Here is a 7,155-nt window from a genome sequence, read left to right as displayed (position 1 = left end):
TGACATTTACTTCCTACAAGAAACACATCTAACAGACACAGAAATACAGCATATACTCTTCAACATATAACAGCAAACAAAGAGGAGTCTCAATTCTAATAAATAAAGATATTCAGTTCTCACTAAATCAAGCTATCACAGACCCAGATGGAAGATTCATCATTATAAACGCAATTTTCAACCATACAACATTTACACTGGCAAAAATGTATGGCCCGAACAATGATGATCCATCTTTCTTCCACAACATTTTCTCCATATTATCAAATTCAAACAACCTCATCACAGCAGGAGACTTCAATACTATCATTAATCCCACAATCGATCGCTCAAGCACCTCTGGCAACTTAAGAAACTGGCATTCCACTGACACAATGAAACAATATATGGAGGACTATGGCCTTGGAGAATGAGCAACCCTTCTCTGAGAGAATATTCATATTTTTCAACAGTTCATCAATGTTCATCTAGAATCGATCTATTTCTCATCAGTAATTTGCTAATACCCAAAATATCAGGGGGTATTCGTCGTAGCTCGCTAAGCGGTTTAGCGAGCTAATTTTCAGGCTAAAATTAAAAACGCCCCTCTTTTTGGTTCGTGGAAGCAACTTTTGCTAAATCACCATAGTTACATATCGATTAGCACTAACCTGCTCCAGGGCAGGCTAACTTAAGTGTAGCTGGATAAGCTTGCCACACCCCCGGAAAAAAACATGGCAGCTCCCTTTTTGAGAGACCCAGTCGACCAAGGAGCTATTCTAGTTCGATTAGCTTTTCATGTGAATAGAGTTCTGCGCGATCGCCAAGACCCTTTATTTTACACTGATGAGTTCTTGTTTGAGCGATATCGTTTCAGCCGACAAGGACTAATTTATTTGCAAGACCTTCTTGGGCCGTACATTTCAAATGTTACACGCCGCAGCAGAGCCCTTACTGTGCTTCAGACTCTCTGCATAGCGTTGAGGTTTTTTGCGTCAGGTACATTTTTATACAGTGTAGGTGATGCCGAAAATATCGGCAAAGCCGCAGCATGCGTTGCTGTAAGGAAAGTGTACCTGGCGCTAAACCAACTGATGAATAAATTCATCATGTTCCCTGGCCATGTCCCAGTCGATGAGATCAAAGAGGGATTTTATGCAATTGCAGGTAATTCAGTAATTCAGTATTTTACCATTTCATGAAAATGCATTCCTATCACTATTCATTACGGAGCTTATCATTATGCAGAGTTTCCTAATGTCATTGGGGCAGTGGACTGCACCCATATTGTTTGAAAAGGCCCTCTGGGCCAAACGAGGCCGATTTTGTCAATAGAAAGGGCTTTCACAGCCTTAATGTGCAGGTACTTATGACATCATTTTCCTCAAATTACATTCCTATAAAAACAATCATTTGTCTTTGACAATAGACATGGACCTTGCAATTGCCTGCTGTAGGCTACCCATGTACTGTACAATACCCATGATTTGACTGCAATTCATCTTAGATGATCTGTGACTCCACCTGCCTCATAACCAATGTTGAGGCCAAGTGGCCGGGCTCTGTCCACGACTCCCGGATATTCAGAGAGTCTACACTGTGCCACAGCTTCGAGCAAGGTATAGCAAATCTCATGTCATTCAGAAATTGATTATTTTATGTAGAGGTGATCCAACATTGTTCATATCATATACTAGGTAACTATGATGGGCTCCTAATGGGAGACAGGGGTTACGCCTGCAGGCCCTGGTTCATGACCCCCTATCCCGAGCCAGCCCCAGGCCCTGAAGTGAGGTTCAACGGTGCTCTCGCTCGAATAGAAATGACCTTTGGCCTACTAAAGGCCAGATTTAATTGTCTGCGGGGGCTGAGGGTGGCACCGGACAGGGCCTGTGCGATAACGGTGGCCTGTGCAGTGCTGCACAATGTGGCCACACTCAGGAGGGAGAGGGTCCCAGTGATCGTGGCCTATCCTGAGGACGATCTGGAACCTGTCCACCCTGATGAGCGGTCCGGACCGGCTGCAAGGGACATAATTGCCCATCATCATTTCAGATAGGTGTCCAGATGACTTTGGGTAATGTTGGACTCATTTCATGTTTTTCTCTTTATGTTTGCATGTTTCATTTATATGGTTAATGGGTATATGGTTTGCCACCCTCTTTGCTTTTAAGTTACCCATTAATAGTCCATCCTCAGCCATCATCGAGTCCATCCCAAATCATCAATCAATGACCGTCTGGTTTGCTGCCTCCACTGCCAAGGACCAAGGCAGACTGCAGCAGATCATTTGGTCAGCCGAGAAGGCCATCGGCTGCGACCTGCCGTGCCACCCTGACCCGTTTCACTCCAGGACCAGCAAGAGAGCAGGCAGGATCATTGCTGACCCTTCCCATCCTGGCCACCACCTCTTCCCATCCAGCAAAAGGGTCCGGTCCATTAAAACCAAAACCTGGCGCCACCTGACCAGTTTCTTCCCCACGGCAGTGGGGCTCACAAACAAGCCCCCTGCACCACACTGACTCCGGGACCCCCGCACACAATGCACTGCAGTTTGCACTTTAGTTTGCATCCTTATTTATTCAACACATCATAGCAAGTGCACATCATTTATTGCTATTTTGTTAACACTTTCTCTTGCACAGTATGCTCATACTGTAATACTGTTTTGATTATTTGTATGTTTGACTATGACCCTTATTTTTATTCTATGTATCAATATTCTGTCTGTCCCATGCTCTGAAATCACCAAGTCAATGTCCTGTATATGAGAGTGTACTTGGCAATACAAATAATTCTGATTCTGAATAGAGGAACATACTGAAGAATAATGTAAGAGATCCATGTTGTACAATAAAGCCTTTATTTTTGTTCCCTTTATTGGTTATCCTGTAAATGAAGGTGCACAAGAAATGAGAATTTCAGTTTAGTTACAATTCATGGGAAAGCTCACAAATACTTAGACTTACATTCAGCTGCTGTTTAAGCAATTTAACCTCCACATCAAGCTTCGCTGAGCTCAAGTGGAGGTTATGAATTTTCGCACGCAAGTAGCGCTTATAAAGCGTACGCACATCTTCATTGTCAGTCTGGAAAAAAAGACAAGAAAACCATTCATAACTTTGTTCAGTGTGGTGGTCAGATGCCAACTATACTCACAATGTGAGGGTATTTAATGAGAACTCACGTCCCCATCCCCAGTTCCCGAAGAGCGAGAGGGGCCAGGCTCCGGCGGATCAGGCCGTGGTCCAGCAGGATTTGCCTAAAGGAATGCATTGATGTAGTGAGTGCCAGGAGTGAGTGGGATATGAGTATTAGTTAACACAACTTGCATTTACCAAATCGCTTGAGAAGGCGGAAAGTGTGTCCTCATCGTCTAGACCGACCTCCTGTTAGTGAATTAGGAATGATTAGGAACTGTGGAAAATTGCCTTGGGTTTTAAAAGACACACACAATGAACATGTTTAGAATCATTACACAATGATGCAGCAATATCAACTTACATCAGCAGTGGGCTCCTCTCCCAACACATTGGTAGGTGGCTGCAGGAGTGTGAGTGAACCTTCTACTACTGCAAAATGTGACGATGGTTAACCAAATGACTAATTATGAAGGAAACTCATAGAATGAAATGCACCTACCTTGGACATAGGGATTCTCTCCTGCCACCACCTCTCCAGAGGAGCTGCCCCCAGCTATGCCCTGCATAATGGGCCTACCCCTGTTATTGGCCAGGGCCAGCTCCTCAGCAGGGGTTAACTCTGGACCTCTGGGTCCCCCCCCCCGTCTTCGCCATGTCAGCCCTTTTCTTGTTTGCTAAAATATGAAGGATATGACACTGACAAGCTGTTCAATACATTACCATGGCACATATTGTATTGACTCACCAGCCTGAATTATGTTTTTGTGCTTGACTTTGACTTGCTCCCAAGTCCTTTTAGTGGCCGGGTTGCAACTACATGGGGGTTGAGAGCACTCATAATTATATGACAGTGTTATTAGTACACCATACCATATCATTATTGTTGAAAATGATTAAAGTGGACTCATGATACGAAGAGAGAATCTAACACAATTTCTTTTCACTGCTTCAATTGATTGAATTTCTGATTATGAATAATACATACATACATACATACATACATACATACATACATACATACTGTGATCCGCCCATACACAGATTTGCACTTAAATATTAAAACTCCTACTTCTATATGGTCATCTACATATACATGCATATACACATAGTACGTGATATATGTACTGAAAGCGCTTATATATGTGAATTCGTATCAATTATATACTCTTTGGCCTTGTTTTTATCTACTTATTCTGAAAGAGTTGAGATCATTATTTTCGCTAGCAAGATCTCATTCAATGATAATTTCCATTAAGCCTACTGCCAGCAGGCACATTTAAAGAAATGTGATCTGATTGATTGGGGTAATGAGGCACTTAAGATGAGCCTATACATTTTCCCAAAACTTACGCATTTAGCTTATCGGCAATTTTTTGCCAAGCTGCCTGTCTTGCTCTGCCAGCGGTGGCGGTGTTTGATTTTGCCATAATAACTTCTTTATGGTCTTCGTACAGCGAAATGATAATAGCTTGCTCGGAAGCGGAAAAAATGACAGCTCTCTCCTTGATCTTTTCCGCCATAATACCGTTAGAAAATCATGGTTTTGGTGATCGACCTTTCCTGCCTTTTGAAGTAGGACGTGCACGCGCAAATGCCATGATAATCTTAGCCTGGTTGAAATTAACCACATGATTAGGATGCGGGTCAGCCGTTAACGAACCGATATTAGCTGTTCTCAATCAGCTCGCTAATCTTAACGGGCTAAAAGGCCAATTGATTAACTTAGCTTCAACTCTACGACGAACGTACCCCAGATAACAAACTCCACTCAATAGTAATCAGCGATCATGCCCCCGTCCTCTCATAGGGAGAAGTCCCGCCCAGCAATCACGCACGGTCCGAGACAACGCCCACTCTCCACCTTGCAGAGACAGGGGAAAACAGCGCTCTGAAACCTCTGCTAGGCCCATAACACCCCCACCCTTAAGAGATAAATTGGGGGTTGTATAAACAACCAACTTTATACAGTTTTATATATAGCTATATACAGAGAAGGGCAAAGGAAAAATAAATACATAATAATTATCTATCAAGCTGAAACCCCTCACACCGGCTCCGCTGAAAGATAAAGGGTTAGCACAACATCACTACATTCAACCCACAATTTAGTGACATCATGACGTTCAATGCTCAACTTTAGGCACGGGAAAGGGCATCTGCAACATCGTTGTCGCGGCCACGAACTCCCGAGCAATGATACTGAAGCTCTGCAGAACCAGGCTCCAGCGCATTGATTTTGGTCGCGCTGCTCCACCGACGTAGAGCTCAAAATGTTCGAGTGCCAACACAAGAGCAAGTGCCTCTTTTTCAACAGTGGAATACGCACTTTTATGAACATTAAATGTATCCAAAGAGAAAGACACTGGGCGTTTTAGCCCGTCCTCACTTGTTTGTAAGAGTACTGCGCCAGCTTCCAAATCACTAGTGTGTACAGCTAGAGCAAAGGGAAAAGAAAAGTTCGGAGCGGCCAGTATGGAATCAGTGGTAAGGAGGGCTTTAACGGAGTCGAAGGGCTGAAAAGACCGTTTAGTCCTGAGGTCAGAGACACAGCAGCAACAATAAAGAAAAGCACTATTAGCACTTTAACAACGGCAACAGGAAAACACCTTAACGTACACATAATATATAATCAGCAAATACTGATTACCTGACGTGGTCCTTGGCAACTGCCTAACAAATAGAAGACCGGGAGAAGGGTAATTCTTTTGCCCGACAATAAGTTCCTGATTAGGGGTCAAATTTAGCCTGGATACCAGACCGAACTTAGCCCCGCCCACACTTTTTTTGGTTGGGAAGTTCGGTCTGGCATTACTCCATTGAGGAGAAATTATCTGCGGACAGACATTGCCGTACCAATCAAATTGTCAAGGCGGGCTTTATACGATGATGGACAGATGATCAACAGTAACGTAACCAACCACGTCACAAAAAGGCGCTTGGTTTGAATTTGTTTACAACAAACATGGCTGCCGCTGGCAGAGCTGAAATGTATAGATTCGAGTCCATTTAGACATTGACAGTGCATTCATTTTGAAAGAGGAACAAAGAAACGCGATCAAGGCATTTGTCAATCGAAAAGATGTTTTTGCCTGCCTTCCTACGGGATCCGGTAAAAGTTTAATTTATCAGCTGGCCCTGGTCACATACTACATTTTTCTGATTGGTTGTAGGTAACCAATTGAACGAAGAGGCATTTTTTCTCCTGGTTCGGTTGAAACACGCCCCATAATCACAGCCCAATGGAGCGATATCAGACTCATATTCTGACTAGAATTATGAGTATGACATCGTCAGGCTAGGTCAAATTAGGAAGGCAAGGCAGAATAGGCAGTGATACGGACCCTTGAAATATTTCCCCACCAGATGGGGTAGGCAAAGGATGAGCAACAAACGAGAAAGAGCCATCAGCTCATTATCGCGCTCTTTGAGTGAAGACTCTTTAACGCTTTGCGACTTAGTGCTAGAAACAATGCACGAGTGAAACACATCAGTGTGTTTCACAGTTAAATCAGGATCCGTGATTGGAGAAGTGCGGGTTACGACAGGGCTAGGCAAAACATTACCACCAGCTCATTCCCCAGTAACATCGATATCCCTTTGACAGGAAGAGAGGGGCGTATGCCCACCGTAACGTTACCGGTGACTAGACCTGAAAAGAGAGTGACATGGTGCAAAGGGACACTCACGGCGCCCATTTCCAAACCCTGGACAATTGCCCTTGAGCCAGTATATGAGTCCACACCAAAGGGAAGGACATTCTCCAAAATAAAACTTTGTGACGCGCCCGTGTCGCGTAAGATCCTTATCGGGATGCGCTCAGTATGATTGCCCAGTAAAGTGACGAAACCGTCCGTGACAAACGGTGAGAAAACCTGGCAATTACTCTCGTCTTTCCGAGACGTCGGAGGAAGTGTAGACACACACAAATTAGCCTCATTGCGGGAAAAGGTAGTAGAGCTGGGCCTGTTTTTACGCTTCAAAGCGAAACATTCGGAAAAGAATGTGTCCCCGCTGTTTGCAGTATACGCAAAAC

General features: G+C 43.9%; 1 pseudogene; it reads left to right on the top strand.

The window, feature by feature from the left end:
• Positions 1-637: 637 nt before the first annotated feature.
• On the top strand, positions 638-2,038 carry LOC116224590 (annotated as a pseudogene).
• The last annotated feature ends 5,117 nt before the right edge of the window (positions 2,039-7,155 follow it).

This window comes from Clupea harengus, chromosome 18 (assembly GCF_900700415.2).
Source record: "Clupea harengus chromosome 18, Ch_v2.0.2, whole genome shotgun sequence".
Taxonomy (NCBI): Eukaryota; Metazoa; Chordata; class Actinopteri; order Clupeiformes; family Clupeidae; genus Clupea; species Clupea harengus.
The sequence above is the reverse complement of the archived record's forward strand: the minus strand, read 5'-3'. Positions and strand labels throughout refer to the sequence as shown.